General features: G+C 43.7%; 1 pseudogene; it reads right to left on the minus strand.

The window, feature by feature from the left end:
- Positions 1-3,037: 3,037 nt before the first annotated feature.
- LOC146194770 (monocarboxylate transporter 12-B-like) lies at positions 3,038-17,903 on the minus strand (annotated as a pseudogene).
- Between the last annotated feature and the right edge of the window lie 1,150 nt (positions 17,904-19,053).

Here is a 19,053-nt window from a genome sequence, read left to right on the forward strand (position 1 = left end):
GCAATGCTGCATGTGTGCTTCGGGTGGTGGCCGTCGGTTTTGTGCGTCTATTGTTTGCTTTCCATTCTTGGTATGCGTAGTTTTCTCAAGCTTCATTACAAGGCGAAAGTCGAAAGCATAGCACCTTTCACTGCCAGCCCAGCAAAAGGGGCTAAAGAGAACAAGGACTAATGCAGACTTGAGCTACAAAGCGCACACTGAAGGAAAAAGAACGATGCATTAACATTATACTTCACGCTTCCCCTGAATTCAATGTCTCCAGAAATATAGGAGGAATCTCGAATCAGTAATCAGCTTTCTCTATATTTATAATTCACTATATTTATCTGTCTATATCATAACTATCTATATTTATTGATAGTAGGCCTAAATGAAATTTTGTGCCATTGTTATAAATTGATGGCACCAAGTACTATTTACGGATAATTATCAGTGTGGTGCAGGGCGGTCAATTTTATTAAAATAATTTTGAAACGACTAGATAAGAACTGTACGAAATACATTCTTGGGGAATGGGTGCACCTTCAGTAAATATAGTGGGCTTAAAGAGAAAGAATCACATCTAAAAAATGCGAATATTGCTGTTTGCTGGGATTTTGTAGTCACCACAAAGGGAGATAGAATGGCGATACATTTGTTTCCACACTTTCGTTGAGGACAGAGCTTTTTTTCAACTTGAATTGAGTAGTCATGTACATGGCTGACCACATGGCATGCACGGGGCACGCCCGAACAGGCGTAATGACCTATTAATAATATACTCCCGTAAGCATAGGTGCCGGCCTCGGGGAGTCTGGAGGGCTCGAAGCCCCCCGCCCCCTCCTGCAAAATATTTCACACTCCACCCTCATTTTACTCATGTATAACACAGTTCCAAGAAACATAAATGCATTACTTAATAACCGTGTTATATGAATTTTCACTGATACTTTTGAACGGTTGCACCAGCACACGATGCACGATCAGTGAGAGTCGTGATGCATCGGTCGAAAAGCAGCGGCCAACGTAAGGTGACATGTTTTGCAAGAATATGCCCTGAAGAATTGTTCGGCACGGCTCACTAAACTAGAAGGCGAACCGGCTTTCCAAACTCCAAAAACATTTATCGCTCATTTTATTAAACTGTTGTTCGCTCGTTCTTTAAAAAGAGCACTTGAAAAGACAGCCAAAGGCGAGGAGGGTACTGTGCTCTAGCGAGAGAGTGGTTGCGATTCTTACAAGGAACGGCTTGTAAGCTTCGCGATGTATTTAACGATCTGGTCGTCATACTCTGTAGATTCGATGTAGTCCTGGTCAGGCTTCTTTCTTTGGCACTAGCGTCTCGACAGAGGCATTAAATTCGTTCAGATGGATCTGCAGAGCGCTAAGTCTCACCAACAAAACTTGAATTCTTTTTGATGGTCCATGCGGCTCTCCATGTAGGACTCAATATCGGGAAAGAGTCGGGTCACCTGAGACCGAAAAGCTGTTCTCTTCGCTTTGTGTCGTTCCATGCCTCGTACTCTGGTAGCACTGGGCAGTGGCTTCGGTGCAGAAATTGGCCTGTTCTTTATTGTCTCCTCCAGAACTGGCAGTTGCCTTCGTTAGGTCCAGGCGTACATCCGTGTTTCGGCCCTAACATTTCTTCAAGTCGCATTCGTAAAATCAGACAACTTTGTAACAGAGCACAAATGACATCCGTTTATTTTTGGTTACACCAGCTGACTGACACCCCTTAGACCGGTCCGTGATTCTGCTCTTGAAGCCTCTTAGTCTTGGCTGGTCTATCGACATGCGCCTATATGGTTTCGTTTTCGCAACACCTGGGACTAAGGCAAGATATGCGGAAAAAAAGTGTTTACGACGGCACAATGCTTCGCCTGGGACGAAAGCAAGGGAAGAAGAAAGGAAGCGACAACAGCTCTTGGGAGTCATCGGGGCAACATTGGAAGTCATTGTCAGGCGAAGTGACACGGTAAACGTTTTCACCTAGTGTACTGGCTAGCAAACTATGGGGGCTGGTAAAGTGCCCCATAATTTTCGTAACTGGCGCTGGGTTTTCAGAGTAACACAAATGTGTTTAGATATATTGCCTGCAAACAATTATATGACGTGGGCACAGCCCTGTACAAGTTTCAACTTTTAGTCGCTCTGTAGGTCCCGATATGAAATCTGATTTTTTTTCTTATGAGAGGACGCAGTCAACAGCCTCAGTGGGTAGTACACGTCACGCTGTTTTCTTTATTGACGCACGAAGTTTAGTTTTCTTCGATTGTTGCTCACTTTGGAGTAGGGTATCGACACTTACAATTCCGAATAGTAACGAATGCGTGGCCTTCACAGCACATGTAAATATTCCCTTAGACTACATTAAGGAACCGAGGATTTAAAAAATTCACTTAACAAAGATACTGCTAAATATAGGCATCAATGCCGCTTCGTCAGACAGGGTAAGATTCAACAGCGCAACGGCAAAAACATAACAGTAATGAAGCACGTACCTAAACGTGCCGTCGTTGGTCGGCTCTGGTCAGCGTAAGGCTGACAATAATTATGCAATTGTGTCGTGTACGTAGATTTCGGTTCTCGAAGAAGATTGTAGATCTTCGACTGACAATGGAGTTAAATATCCCAGATCACGCGTGTCATTCAGCAGTAATTAGGATGAAATTACGTCGCGTATCCTGTCACTGTGAATTCAACCATGTGTAATGCTGCTGACGCGGCTGCGTTTGGATCCGGTGGTATTGACAATAGGCTGAGAAAAATGTTGTTTCTATTTATTTATTTATTTACTCTCATGGCCTTTCGGTGGTACTGAGGGTGCAAGCACTTGGGGTCAGCATCAAAATATTTTGCGTGACAGGAACAAAACATGCTTGGCTTTAAAACATAAAAGAAATACATAAAAACACTTAAATGAAAGAAACAGTTGCCAGGCTATACAGAAAGTAGATGTTTCATCGCATCTTTGAATGCCGTGGTATCTTAGTTGCAGTCAATGGAAAGAGCAGGTGGTTCCAGTCTCTTGCAGTTCTTGGAAAGAAAGAATGAAAAATCATATCTGCACGACAGAATAAAACATGGACTTTACGTGTGTGATTGACGCGTGCTGACAAGCAGGTAGGTTTAGAAAGAAGTTTACGTTTTAGTGAAGATATGTGAAATAAGTTTTGTAAAATAGGCACAAACGGGTAGAGGTTTTTCAATTTCTCCAGTTCGTGCTCAAGAAAAGAAGGCGAACACACACTCATAAATGGAGAACCATGGCGAGGGTTGATCACAACGCAGATATTTGACACCAAACTTTCGCGGCCTTTAGACGACATCTAGTCATGCCATGTCAAGGAAATGTTCAATGTGTAGCCGAGACAGAGCCGTTGATCTTTGTATTTTACTGTAAGGTTGCCTAAATAGTAATGTGTATAGTACTACATTTTTTACCAAGTCTGCACTTCGGTGTCCTATCCACCATGCTGAATGTAATATATGCAATTCAATAAAACTAATTTTTCAAAGAAACAAATCTCAATCAGCAGTTCTGCTGTAACTAAAGTCTTGACATGTATGCAATGGAAGAACACACAGCAAATGTTTGCCGCGTTTAGAGAATGCACATATTTTAAGAATGGGTTTCCATAGAAACCAATACAGCTGAAAGTACGAGGCGTCAGCTACTATGGATTTCCAAACGTAGTGGGTTATTGCAAGATTACTCAGCCAAATTAGCCACCTTTATCATAGCTGCGCATGTGTCATCCTCAATACAAGGTTTATTGCGCGAATTATTGATCACCGTTCTGGTGAATACTATACCACGAGAAGGAATGATACTGAGCAGGTCTATCAGTATCAGTACTGATGATGGTGATCATCTGATAATAACTGAAATTTAATATAGGTAACACTAATACAGTCACACAGGCGTCATGGTGCAGATTACAAATTGTTTAAAATTACAAGGAAATAATAACACTGGCGGTGCGACCTTATCGAGCCTTCTACTTAGCCCACGCATGCGCAAAAGTGCATCATGGCTGAACGCCATTAAAAATATTTCTCTGACTTCACAGTCGTAGTGAAGTCATCATGACCGTGAAGTCAGAGAATTGTTCCTATTTGACAAGTTTAAGGCCGGGTAGTCAGGTAATAACGAAAACATAGGAAAGTGTCCCAGCAACTTGGACCAAGAGTTGAAAAAATACGGTTAACCGTAGCATAGTCAAACTAATTCAGAGCTGTTCAGAGGCGCCTAAGCTAACCGGCAGTATTGTTTTGCTCATTAAAGTAAATAAATAGTGAATGCTAATTAGCTTTTTGGAATTATTGGCTTGAGAGAAAACGTGCCATGCAAAAGTTGTAGATCTATTAGTAATAATATTACTAATATTATTATTACTAGTAGTATTAAAATTTCAGTGCTCTTTTTCAGGTTTTCACATCTCTACGCATGACCAGTGCGGCGCGTAGGGAAGTGATGACGTCATAGGCGGAGGACTATCCGCGGACTTTTGTGCCTCTAAAACAATATTTCAGGGGTCCTTGTAAAACCAGTCAAAAGACAGAACACAGAGAAGAGCGTATTTGTGCCTGGTCTCTTCTGTGTGTTCCGTTTTTTGACTGTTTTTGTTTTCAAGACTGTCTACCATCTGACCCTGATTTTAACTCTACCGTAATTTATTTCAGAAGAGAGATGTACCGTGTGGCGTGGATATTAAGTGCTCACCAAAGCTCCTAACTTCAACGGCTGCACGTGGCCTTCTACCGAGAGCTGCACTGAGGTGTGCGTATGGGTAAAGTTTGATTGGATTATTCTTTTTTTGGTGGCGTGGGCACACGTTCTCATCTTTCGAGAAAATATTTTTGCTAACGTTCCTAGTATATAACCTGCTCAATATGTCACTTTCTCTGAGTCTTTACTTTTCCCGCAAAATAAGGCACCGGCGTAGAATAAACGAGCATGAACATACAACTATACTCGCTTCAATGTTGAGACCACTATAACAGTTTCAGTAGAAGCTTCATGAGGTCCTTTCCACCATGCATGTTTCAGTTGCATGTAATGTTTCCGCGTGTAAATACATTATCTGTCATTTTGTGGCCCTCAAAAACTACCCAGTCGAACAAATAATTACCTGTGCTTTATCGCCAGACACGTTTAGTGCACTACTTCCCCCGGATTATAGAGCCGACGCCGGCAGCTGGTTAGACGTTCTAAACTCATATCTTATCTACGAGCACATATACTTCTCACGTCACTAGGTAGCAATAGAGTACAACATATGTGCGCATTTGCAAGCAGCCTCATTCGTAGTTAGATAAATGGGCCGTCATCTCTGCTGCCACAGTGTGCAACTACAGAGATGGCTGTTACTACTTGTTTTTAACTATGGTCGGCCTTCAACATTACGCAGTGTTTCTCTCATCGAACTGGATAGTGCCCTTCATAGACTCCATTTCCGAAGGGTCGGTGAAGTCAAATCGTTGTTCTCTGAATTTAGTTCGTTTTCGTCTGTCCCACCACGCAATAAAGGCAAGCTGTACGCCAGTAGCAACGCTCACTGCGGCCAACATAAAATAGAGTTGATCGTACGATCCCTTTGTGTCACGGAAAAAGCCTGCAAGACAAAAGAATAAACTTCGTGTAAGTACTAGAAAAGAAACGATTTGTTTAGCTACACAACGCTCTCTTGAAATACTCACCAATTATACGAGGTCCGGACAACCACAACGGTACAGATAACAGACCTCCTAGGCCGGCGCAGAAACTCAGACCGTTCACACCCATGTAGTCAGAGATGACACAGACTTGATACAGAGAATGTAGCCCTGAGCCACTCCCATCAAAGACGCTAGAATGACTAGGCCGGTGAAAGTGGATACATGAGTCATGGACAAAAGGCAAGCAGCAGCAACCACAAAGCTAGCAGCAGTCATCGGACAGCGACTATGGCTTATCTTATCGCTTGCAAAGGGCACGACCACTCGACCCACCAGCAGTCCAAAGGCATTGTAGACCAGGGTCTCTTTACATGTGTCGAGCTTGTACCCCTTGTCTCCAGTGTAGGCAACCACAGTAGTCGTGAAAGTAACGAATATGTAGTCGGAAGCAATACTGTAGAATACTAGCGGGTAGAAGGAGAGTCTTCTAAAACTAGCAAGTGCATCGGCCATAGCGTTCTTTGCTTTTTTCTTTTCGAAACATAAGGAAGGTGAAGCCGGGACCGGATGTGGCAACTGCTGCAACTTAGCCTGAAAAGGTCCGCATCTGTTATTTTGAAGAAATTGAAAAGGAAGGTATAAAGGCTTGGGTGACTTGATAAACATTACCAATGGCAACACGTGCAACAAAACACCCCCTGTAATGAGCAGGCATCCTTCGAGCCCGTAGCTGGCTGTCAAGTGCCAGAGAAATGGTGTTCCAGCCATTCCTGACGTAGCCCTCAACACCCACATGAGGGCGAACGCAGTTCCGCTGTACTTGTCGAAGTAAGCAAGGATGTACAAGGAAAGTCCAAGAAGGGCGGTGCCGATCCCTGCTCCTGAAAGGCAATAATAGCAGCTCGTGAGGATGCTTGATTTAACGTGAAGCTAAGAGTTTCGGCATTAGAACAGTTGTGGTATCTGCGGCAGGCGAAATGACTGTCTTATTAGTTGTGAACACCGCCTTGCAATGGCATATATTCTTTTTAGCCGAAGACGCCAGCGAAAGCTGCTAGCAACCAGGAGAGCGCAACAAAGCAATGATTAGCGAGAGGAGGAGGAAAAAGAGGGAAGAGGCAAACCATAGAAACATAGTGCAAGCTAACACAAACTAATCTAAGATGGTAGGAAACTACACGGCCACGAACGCATGTCAAGTGCTATACTATTCTCAACATCAAGTGGGGATCGCACTCAACGGCTCGTTGATGAAGCCCATGTCTCGAGCCTCGAAAACCTTCGCGGCTGGCGAGAAAAGTTGTACCCAGCTTGTTTTGAATTTAAAAAATACACGTTTTCGGAATAGCCTTCCCTCTAGCCGCTGTTCTAGGCACGCTGTTTCACTAGGATTGTAAAGTGTTGATGGCTTTCTGAATGAATGGAAACCTGAGTACAGAGCGCTATTTACTACTTCGATCATGCATATCTGCCTGATTTGTAGTCTGAATTATTCTGTGGTAATGCTGGCCACAACGGCTTCAAGGAAGAAGCCGTGGTATTGAAGACGGGAGATATAATAGCTTTCAAGAGCGCAGAAAGAGACAACGGAGAGCAAATGTGAACAACGGGCGCTCACTTCATGCTATTCTTAACTTCAGGAAGGAAAGTACACATAGCGAAAGACAACATGTCGGAAAACAGAAAACCACAAATAGAAACACTCCCACAAAAAAACAATAAAAAGTATACATCAAACCAAAATACATAAAAACATGAAACCTGAAACCCGACATGCACTGCATAAAATAGCCCTGAATGTCCAACGCAGTTACACTCACGTGTCTAACACAGAACACTCTCTGCACAATAGACAAACACTGAATTCACAACTTCGTGCTATCAGCCCACATAAGCCCTCTTTAAAAGACCTAATTCCTTCTGTTGACACCACCACAGACGACCGCCTGACACAAGCATCAACATGATTATCTCTATATAAATAACATCCATTATTTCTCGTGCTAACTGAACTTCACGCTTAAAAAGAATTACTGTGCTATTGTTATAAAAGCAGGGTTAAATCAGCACGAAAGATGATGCTTGCCAAGAACAATAGAAGATGAAACAGAAGAGTCATTGTCAAAAGAACTAGAATGCTTTTGAAGTCTTTTGTGGATGCATCGCCCAGTCTCCCCCATAAACACGCCCCTGCAAGAGAGCGGCAAGTGATACACAACAGCAATATTGCACAAAATAAACATCGGACAATGCTTAACCTGATATTCATTACATTTGCCTCGTTAACTAGTATCAGATCTCCTATGCTGCGGGGCATATTTACTACTGAATTTCATACTTGCAGAGAAGAAAACACTTACTATGTAGTTATCCACCGTCTATTCAATGATTGTGACAATGTATGGACGTACGGTACAACTGCTACCTTCTTTCAGTTACCCGGCCCTCTCCTCCGGTAGCGTTTGTATTGCGCAAACGGGAATATGCATCAACACAAAACATCATGAACATTATAATTATTTTTTACAATGGATCTCCTGTTTTATCTATCGATCTTGCCAAGCACCGCCGATAGTGTGCTTCTAACTCCGTTTTTTATCGCGAGGTAATTCTCTTCAGGCACAAGAAAGGCACAAGAAAACGTTAGGACAAGAAATAATTGAGGTTTTTACATAGAGAATCCTATTGTTACTTACATCAGTTGATGCCATACAATAAATTTTATTTGTAAACATTGCTTATCTCGGCTCATAGCATAAAATTATGGACTGAATGTTTATACGTTCTGCAACGATTGTTGTGTGGTACACATGTGTGTGTTGCCTGGGAAACGTGACTCTTTGGTTGCACCGTTTATGCAGTTTTTTGTGTTTGATTTGATGTATACTGTTTAGTCTTGTGTTTTTTACGAATGTTCGTATTTCTGTTTTTCTGTATTTTCCGTATATTTTGCTTTCATGTGTGTACTTCCTTTCTTAGACTTAAGAAGAAGTGGCAGTGAGCGCTTGTGTCCATTTTCTTTCCTGTCGTCTTGGTTTCCGCGCTCTTGTAAGCTGTGTATTCATACTAACTTGCCAGATTTCTGCGTTAAGATAGGAGGTCGAAGGCGAAAGAGAGTGTCTTCTGAAGTGGAAAAATCGTGGTTTATACAGTCGACACCAAACAATAGCAACCGGACAAGACGGTACTCTCCTTGTGCGTACCTACAAGGCCTTCGCTCGTCTCTGACCACCTCACAAAAGATAAGAAAAAAGACTCCAGCGAGCACCGCTCCAACTGCATCTCTTGGCACTGTGACTCATCATAGGCTTTGCGCACCCCCTTACCATTTCTCCCTTTCTATACTTTCTACACGCACTCCCTCTTCTCTCCTGTATTCGCTTTGCCCCTCCTCCTATCTCGTTTCATTTACTTATAGCTGTGTACAATGAGACTTGCGGCACCCACGAGGAAGGAGCCAAGCTGACCCCGAAATTTCGAGCTTCAGTTAAGCGAATCTGCAGAAATGTTTAGAAATTTGGATTGTTATTGTATGCAGTGCGCTCATCGGCCCGAGTTATACATGTTGAGGTGTCAGTGAGGTGGTAGTCACCCCTTGTGTCGGTAGTCGGTGAGAATGGTTGTGTAGGAGAATATGCCAGTGGCGGTACTTCGTTATGATCAGACAGCGCTTTCTCTGGAGAATGGTTTGCAAGATTTCGAGATATTCTATCAAAGTGCGCTGTTAAAAGGGATATGAAGACGTGCTCAGTAGTTCACACGATCCACACGTTTTCTATGTGGTGCGGGAGTTTTTGTAGAAACTGGGGGGGCATTTGTTGAAAAGTGGCTTCATCAGAACGCGCACATTATGCTGGCAAAAATAGAGGGGCATGCTCATGATTCGCCTTAGGAGCCGACACGTTAGCGCCTTTAGCACCGGCTTTTTATTACGCGAATATTAGTACCATTTTTAGTTCAAGTCGGTTTTGGGAAAAGGAATGAGCGGTGTCTGTGAAATTTCGATTGATACCTGCACTCACAATGAGTTGTGTTTTGTTGTGTTTTATGGTACGTAGGCAACTCAGACCATCAAGTGCTAACTATTTACAATGAACGGCATACAATAGGAAGTGCACGTGCTCCAAATATTACGGACCACCCTCCTAGTGTTCGAAAAATTCTCCCACGTTTCATCGACAAGGTACAATTGTTACTTTGCTGCTTCTGTGAGCGGTACTTCCTGAAATTTGTACGAGGTGACTCGCAATATTCGTAGCTAGCAAGTGACATTTTTTTTTACCCGAGGCGTGCTGAGTAATAATACGGCTAGCGCTCTACATTGGTCTTCGGTTCGAATTCCTAACACTATATCCTTCAACTTGACTAGCAGATGAATGCTTAGTGGGAACCGAAATGGTATGACAGAAAGGCTGCACGAAGAGCGTCAGAATTTGATATTATCTCGCGCGCGTATTTTTTCTCACACGTTATTCTCAATTCTGGTTTAAGGCGGCCGTTTCGACCGAAGGCGCCATAAATAATGATAACGATGGGTGTGGTCAATCGCTTACATGCTGCATAAGATGGCTGGCTTTAGGGGGCTCTCGTCCACTTCCTCGACCATATATAGTGCACAGCACCAAAAGATTTCCTTCCTTATCCACCATTGCTAGAAACAATACTGGTTGTTTCCGATATCTGGAGGCAATGGCGTAAAGAAAATTCGGAACAGCTCCCGACACGCACTTGATATCATACGTGACGTTACGTGGACACCTTCTATAATTTATACATCATGGGATCCGAAATCTGAGCGAATTGGCTTACTATGTTCACGATAATCATATAATATGGCAAAACTATTTTCGAAGGACTTAAAACACAATACACAAACAATTTCAATGTTCATTCAGTTGTCAGTGAATTGGTGAGATTTTGATGGCACAATCTTATTTAGGATATAAAGTTCAAATTCCGGTGCTCAATTTGACAGCCTGAAAGCTGCTCTCGTCAGAGATACTGGCTGCATCACATTAGAAATGTTCTATTCCTTTTGATCGAGTAATCAGCTTTGTTTCCGAATTCCGACTACATTTATATATCGTAAATATAAGCAACAATTGGGTTGCGAACGCTTCGAAGAGTAGATAATACAGCGTGAAGAACCTGAATGAAAAAGATGATGAGGGTGAGCTAATAGCGCCAGTTTGTTAGCCAGGAACTGCAGTCGTCAGAAAAGCAAATAACAGAGGCACGAATTATTTAGTCTGAAATGCTTGCATAATGATCAGTGCTGCATGTAAAGAATACAGTTTGATAGAAAAGATATACTGTTATGCTATTGATTTGAAAACACTTGTAGCCTGGCTTGCCAGCAATGAATACCTCTACCATGCAGCTGCTGCTCTTACCGTGGAGTACGCCAAACGTGACCGTCATCCAGACGATGCTTGGTGCAAAGGCAGACGCTATAAGCCCAATTGATGCTAGGAAGCCTCCTGTCAGAGTGATGTAGTACACGGAAACCTTGTACTGTATCTGACTGATGATCAGGCCTGCAATGAAGTGTAAAATGTCAGCCGATGTTATTGTTATCTACTGCATTAGTTGTTTCCACGGGAAAAAAAGAAATGCATAGGCAGGGCTTATTGTCACGGATGCTTCGGCGACCCGAGGCTGCAGTCTACAATGACAGGGTGAAAGGACATGGCCGGGGAATCGAGGCGCGCGAGGCAGAGAAGAGGAGCTGGAAGCAGGGAGAGCAGCGGCGGCCTATTCCACACTCACTCCGCGCGATCTTCCTAGTCTTCCAATTTATCGCCGAATGAATGAATGAATGAAGCCTTTATTGAAAGGAAGGGATGGCTCTCGGCCGCTGTTTGGGTTCTTGGGGAGTTAGGAGGGATGGGAGTGTAACTTCTTCGTCTTAACGGTTCTTCAAGCTGTTGCTTGTTGCTTGCCATGCGGCCGATCTTCGCGCTGTAAGTCGACCTCTCTCACACTACTCGAAGCAGGCCGCTCTCACTGTCGTATGTAGCAATGGAGTGTTGTATTTCGGTGCTTGATATAACCTGACCTGCTAATGTGGGCATGTCGTCGTGTGGAATATGCGTAATTTTGTTTCTTCCTCGTGAAAACGATGGACATTGCCATATAAGATGTTCTAGGTCTGCTGTACACTGTTCCTGACACTGCGTGCATATGTTGTGTTTGAGTGTTTCGTGTCTTCGGAGAAACCACTTGTCAAGTGTGTGCGGTGTGTAAGCAGCGTTTGTTATTACTTTGTTGAGAAATCTTTCTTGTGGTCGAGTGAGCCCTTTCGTGTCCTCAAACACCGGCGTTGGTGTCGCTTCATGTAATCTAAGCTTACTGTCGTGTTTTATTTTGGTGCGTACATAGTGCATCATCGATCTGCCAGAGGAACCTTTAGTGAGCATTGTTTGGTAAGGATTTAAGTCTATCGGTTTAGGCATGGAGTTGGGGTGTGGGGCATTGTACGTTTCAGCAGGCCCACCCTCTTGCGCGGCTGCGTTTCCCCCGTCCGTGCCAGTATGTCCCGGTGTCCATATAATTTGAATTTCTATTCTAACTTCCCGCATTCCCTTCAGCCTCTTTCTGATGTCCTTGGCCACTTCGTCGTCTGTAGTTGGTGCCGTCAGCTCTGCAATCGCTGCATATGATTTGGTTAAAATTCGATAACCATTGAAGTTATCTTTTCTGGCTGCAGCGGTCGTAATAGTATTTATGGCTCCCCATATGGCAAGCAACTCGGAGTGTAAAATTGTTCCTCCAGGTAGGTGGCACGTGTGCTGTCCGTTGTGCTGAGGCGTTGGCACACACACCCATGCCACATTCACCCTTTCATTTCTAATTACAGCGTCAGTGTAGATGTCTTTCGTATTAAGTGGTCTTGTGAGGGCAGTTCTCTGTGCTAAAAGTTGCCTAGCTACCCCATTCCGCCTACGTTGTGGCCTTAGTGCGATTACCGGTGCCTCCCACGGGGGTGAAGTGTCTGTCCCCAGGGGCCTCTGAGCAATGTTGATTCGGTTGTCCCATGTCATGATCTACTGCCCTTGGGTCGTGTTTTCCAGTCGGGATCGCATTCTTATTTTTGCTTCTCTTATAATGTCTTGTATGGGTGGTATGCTGACCATTTTAAGCAGCTCTTCATTTCTCGTGTGCTTATGAAGCCCAGTCATGGTGCGAAGAGTGGCCCTGTGTAGCTTTTCGATGTCTTTAACGTCGCGATTAGAAAACTCATAGACAGGTGCCCCGTACAGAATCCTGCCGACAGCAACCGCTCTAGACAGTGTTTGGCACGATTTATGCCGGGCTCCACAGTATTTGTTTGAAATCCGGCGAATCATATGCAACATCGGGGTCCAGTTACGTTGCAATGTATGAATCCACTTACGAGGACTGTTGCAACTAGAAATCTGTGCCCCCAAGATTTTTGTCTGCCCATTTGCAGACGTGATGTTGTGTTGTCCAAGATGCAGTGTAATCTGCTTTTTGGCGTTTGTAGAATTCTTGCCGTCTATGCTTATGAGTTGTGTCTTTTCAGGTGAGAGCTGTAGCCCCAATGCTTCCAAGCTGTCAGTGACCCTGAAGATTGCTGCTTGGAGCTCCGTCTGCATGACTTCTTCATTTGGGTAATCCACTGTTTCTGTCCATATGGTGACATCATCTGCGTAGATGGTGAAGCGGGCCGAAGTGTCTCGCTCGAGTGCTTCTGCTACGCGGGTCATGGCCAAGTTAAAAAGCAAAGGCCCGAAGATAGAGCCCTGGGGCACGCCCCTATCCAAGTAAAAGGTTCTGGGGCTCCATCCCGAAGCTTTGCCATGAAGCCTAATAGGTCTACTTTGAAGGAAGCTGCATATCCAATTGTACGCTTTCTGGCTGGGATATCTTTTTGCTAATTCTTGTAGGATTACCTGTTGGTTTACATTGTCGAATGCTTTGCGCATATCAACCGCGAGGATGTAATCTGGTGTCTGTTTGCGAGACCTGCGGTTGATTACCCTGCGGAGCAGCCAAAGGCAATCATGCGTGCCCATATTCGGACGGAATCCAACCTGAGCTGGATGCAACCCAGGCTGTACGTATTCGATATAATGCTGTATTCTTGCGGCTATCATTCGCTCAATCAATTTGCAGATAGTGGATGTGAGAGCTATTGGCCGTAGGTTCTCTGGTTTTGTGTGGTCCTTCCCTGATTACGGTATGGGGTATATCGATGATAGCTTTAGTGCATCTGGCACCACTCCTGATTCCCATGAATCGTTTATGATAGTTAAGAGCTGATCTTGGGCTTCGTCGCTAAGATTTCTGAGCTCCTGCAATGTTACTCCGTCGTGTCCTGGAGCCGATTTCGGTTTTCCGTGGACTAATGCTGCCAATAGCTCGCGAAATGTAAATGGAACGCTGAAATTTATTGACTCTGTATGCTTATCTTACAACCTTAAATTCGAGCTGCGCATGTTAGATGTCAGGCCATCTAGCTCGGTACGTTTTTTTCTCGACTGCCTCGAGAAGTCGACTCTAAGCAACACTGGAAACTATTTTTGAAACGTTGCTGAACGTTTAGCTTAGCGTTCATTACAACCGTTCCGAAGCGTTTTCTCAGAGCATCTATAGCTCCTAAGCGGCCTGCTGCTCTCTTTATAAAAAGACGTAAAGAGAAATATTTCGTGCTTATGTTCATGATTCATTCGGTGCTTTAATAAAGATAGGTTCAATTTCTGCACTGCAGTCTAGGTTACGCCTGGTCCAAATGTTAGTCGAGATGCTGGCCGAGCCCGTAAGCAATTTCTGGGTAGGCGTGGAAAACGCAAGCAAAAGAAAAATTATTGCTGTCGGAAAGCCAACGTCCCGATTCATGGCATTCTACTATCCATATCAAGTGCCGCCACCGAGCGAGTGTGTAGTCAGGTCTCACTCTATAATCGATCTCCCCAGGAATAGAAGCTGCTACAGAAGTTTAGGTCTGGTGAAAAGATTTTTCTTTCTGTGACAGCTTGAACTCTTTGTGTGTGGCAAGCTGTTTAACTTCTAACTCATCTCATGTCACTTAGGAGGATTATCTAGGGGTCTAGGGGGCGGATATCTCCAAGTACCGAGGTGCCGTAATCACTAAATTCTAGGACATATTCGCATACCACTTCCAGTGCTTTGGTTCCTATTGTAAGCTGCTCTTCCATTCCGGGGCTGTTGACCACTACCTAAGTATTCTGTATACTAATTTTGTGTCGAGAGCTACACTGGGCTACGAGTCAAGCATTTCGCCGGTACTCCGCTAGCTTCGTTACCTCCTCGACTCACACTGCTCTATCACCTGAACCGCGCGTCGCATGCGCAGCTTTGCGCATAAAATACGGAGGTGTATTACAGATAATTACTTAAGGATTACCGTTAGCAAAACTGCAGCAGTCATGTTTCACCCACGTCATAAACATTTTGAACCTCCTCTAATTGAATTAAACAATACCAGAATAGAATTTGTGCAGTCTGTGAAAACTCTCGGCGTTTACTTTGCAGCAGATATGTCGTGGAATGATGATATTAATTACGTAGTTCAAAAACTTTCCAGAACAGTTGGTATCATGCGCCGAAATTGCTTTAATTTTCCTACGTCAGTTAACATGTTACTTTACCACTCTTTGTTCTCTTCCATAGCCAACTACGGATGTATGGTGTGGGCAACAACAACAGCTGAAAATATTAACAAACTCACTGTCTTACAAAAGCGCATTATACGCATGGCATGTAAAGTGCCGTATTTCTTCCACACTGCAAGCCTTTTCCATCAACACAACGTTATACAAATGAAGTCCATGTATCACTATAGGCTGTGCTATAAATATAAACTCGCCATAATGAAAAAAGATGACTTCTTACTTACACTTGCTTGGTTAGAGGAAAGCAGAACTGTGTATGATACCCGCGCAGCAGAACCTTGGCATTTTAAGAAATGCTGCACAAACTATGGCAAACAAATGTTGCAGCATACCTTACCGACCCTTCTGAACCAGTTGTACTGCTCCGAAAATATAGATTTAACCAATATTTCTTTGAAAGAATTGCCCCAAATGTTCATGTAGTTTTGTACTGTACAAGTACAATGCACTGCGTATTAAAAGTATGTCTCTTTCTTTGTACCGACGATGTTTTTTTTTTTTGCTTTTTTTTTTCTTCACATCTTGTTTGATGTATTGTACTCCGCCGCCGTCAATGCTGCTCCGTAAGAGGAAGCCAGGACCTGTCAAGCTGTCTACACAGCTTTTTCCCTGGCTGTCCTCGCAACGCCAGTTGCGGAAATAAACCTTCAACCTTCAACGTCTGACATGAATGCAGAAAAGGAGAGTCCAGCGTGAGACATCTCCCTTCGTTCGCGGTGCTGTATTCGGCTTCTAATGCGTGGCATTGTCATCTAATGAGTCTACGTGGCACCGGAAACATCTGTCAGGCTGACGATTGATGTGTTCGCCAAGTGTGCACCAAACTACGGCACGGTTTCAGAGTTGTGTGTGACCGGGCGATTTCAATAGGAAACAGGACTCTTTTAGTCCGTGTATGAATGAAAAGTTTGACTTTAATTTATCACGTCCGGACTACAGAATGGGGAACTACTACAGCTCTTGTACACAAAAGCAACTACCAAATCAAAATACTGTATAGACAAAATAGACAGTGGAACATATCTTCTTCACAGACCACCGGCCAGTGTTCGTCTGTCAAGCAAAATTAATAAAAGATGTGTATACTCAATGTCTCGCCATGCTAAACGTACAGTGACCACAAGAAGATCAGCCTGGGAAACGGGCACCACTCGCTACGTATCCTTGTAGAACCGAGCTAAGGCACTGCTAATTTATTTGCGGCTTTTTATCTCGTGTTGCTGTATAGATCATTATTCAAGATTTGATATTCGTACTATGTGTTATTCAGCAAGAAAATGTCATCAACGAATTGCAGATTACTAAGGAATGTTCCATCAACCCAAATTATCCTTATTGCTAAATGTTCCCGATCGACGGCTCTGAGCACTTCTTCTAAGCAAGGTGTGAATAATACTAGGAGATCGTATCTCCTTCCATAATACATTTCTTTATGGGAATTTTGTAACTTTCGTTACGGAGACCTATTGTTGTTGTGTAGCCGCTATAGATATCTTGCAGTACTTTGACACGTGCTCATCTACACCCAGGTATCGCAAGCCTGCATGACTGCTGAAGTTTTGACTGAGTCAAATGATTTCTCGTAGTCAGTGATTGCTATCTATAGGGGCTTGTTATATCCAGAGCATTTTTCTATAACCAGGTTTATAGTAAGTATATGGTCTGGAACGTAGAGGCTGATCAATGGGCTAACCACGTAGACAATGTAGAAAGAAGAAAGCGTTCGAACGGAAGATGATAGGCGTAAATATAAGAGATAGGTAGCGTGCCGAGTGGGGCAGCAAAATAAGTTGAAATAATGATATTGTAGTGAAAATAACAAGAGGGAATGGGCCGGACTTGTACAGTTATACAGGGAATTACAGAGTTTCGGTTAGGGTAACAATTTTGATTGCAAGGGAAGAAAAGCATAGCAGAAGGCGGCAGAAATTCGGGTGGGCGGATGTGATAAGCACTTTGCAGGGGGTCACGTGGATGCGGCTAGCACGGGCTCGCTTAAGCGGAAGAGCATGAGCGAGGCCTACGTCCTGCAGTCCGCTGATGATACTGATGAGTTGCGTTGTGTGCAAAAGATGCTTCTGTAGCGTTTTTTTTCCAGTATAGCACCACAAAACTGTGTTACGTTCCTTTCTATATCAGTCTTACTTTTTATCTATTAAAGTTGCAGAAAACACAGGCTTCTTGCAACACCCGACCGGCCCCTGGATTTTCTTCAAAAAATATTCAGGCACTAGACGCTATAGTTTGTTGAACAGATTCCGTGTTCAATCTCCCAACCATCAGGATAACTTGAAAGCAGGCAAAACACATTCAGATCTAAATTCCTGATTTCCTACTGAGTCATATCGAAGTCCAGTTGTCTGGGTTCGTGTTCAACGCAATGTTTCTTTTCACAGAGTTGCAGGAGCTTTCATTTTTTAAGCATGCCTCACCTGTACAACTGCCAGCGATCACCAACGCACTCGATGGCCAGGCCGCTTGCTCGTGGTTCACAGCGTACGTTTTCATGAAGAGCACGTAGAAGTATCCATAGCACGAACTAGCCATTACCAGCAGAAAAGCCGATAAAGCTGCGACAATGGGCACACCCCAGCAATTGTCCATCCTTCCTTGTTGACGAGAGGATGACGCTGGGGTAAGTTGCGTGTTAAATCGCTTCATATTGATTCGTTTCCTGAAAAAAGAAGATAATGATTCTAAATATCCGGAGCAATATATAAATAGAAATGGCGGAATTCATAGTGTTTGGCTGATTGTCTTAGCAAGTACACAGATGGAACATGCTCCAGGCGCTCGCTTTGTAGACCGGCCTCTCACATACTGGCAACAGGTGGCATTCTTTATTCTACTTTCAAAATTCATTGGGAGCTTGAAGCCGCCGGCAACTCACGAAGGCGGCGCTTGCTTCGGAATCATCCCGACGTATCCCCAGACAACTATTCAAAGTCGACGTTCTAAAATTTATTTTTCCAGTGGAGTGGCCTTTCCACCTATTTTGGAAAATTCGATCCTTCCTTACGAGGCGTTAACTTGCTCTAAGGTGGTAAGAAGATATTAGTGGATGACAAAGCAGTGCCCAAAGAGACAATGTGCTCTATTATGCCTCTTCGTATTAAATATTACTTCAATAGGCAAATGTATGCATCTCTAACATGAATGGTTTCTATTGGATGCGAGTTCTTGAATATGCACCTGGGTGTGCAGGCGTTCTAACTTTTTGAAATTCCTGACAGCATATCAACGTAACATTCTGTGAAACCTTCTAAAATGGAAGTACCCTGCAATGAATTTTCGGGACAGATATCGGCTGAAAAAAATTTCGGAGTTTGCCAGCTTCGTTTCTGAGTCATTACCATGACATTTGCTTGCGTTCCAGGATAGTCCGCTTTCATTTGGATATTATATTTTATAAAACTTGCTCTCTATATGTTTGATTGGTTTAAGAGTTTTAACGTCTCGAAACTACTCAGGCTCTGAGAGACGCGCGCCGGAGATAAGAGTTCTGGAAATGTCAACCACCTGGTGTTCTTTAACGTTCGCTGACATCGCACATCACACGGGCGACCAGCTTTTCGTCTCAATCGAATAGCGACCGCTGCGACCGCGATTTAGTCCATCATCCTTAGTCACAGCAGGAGGGTGTCCTAACAACTCAACCACGGTGACGGGGCTGTATTCTTTTCAGGGCTTACGGTAATTTAGCCTGCGTAACTTCTTTTTGCGCATATAATCGCGTTGATCTACTTTTAAAATA

This window comes from Amblyomma maculatum, chromosome 3, assembly GCF_055883805.1.
Source record: "Amblyomma maculatum isolate TAMU_Amacu chromosome 3, ASM5588380v1, whole genome shotgun sequence".
Classification (NCBI taxonomy): Eukaryota; Metazoa; Arthropoda; class Arachnida; order Ixodida; family Ixodidae; genus Amblyomma; species Amblyomma maculatum.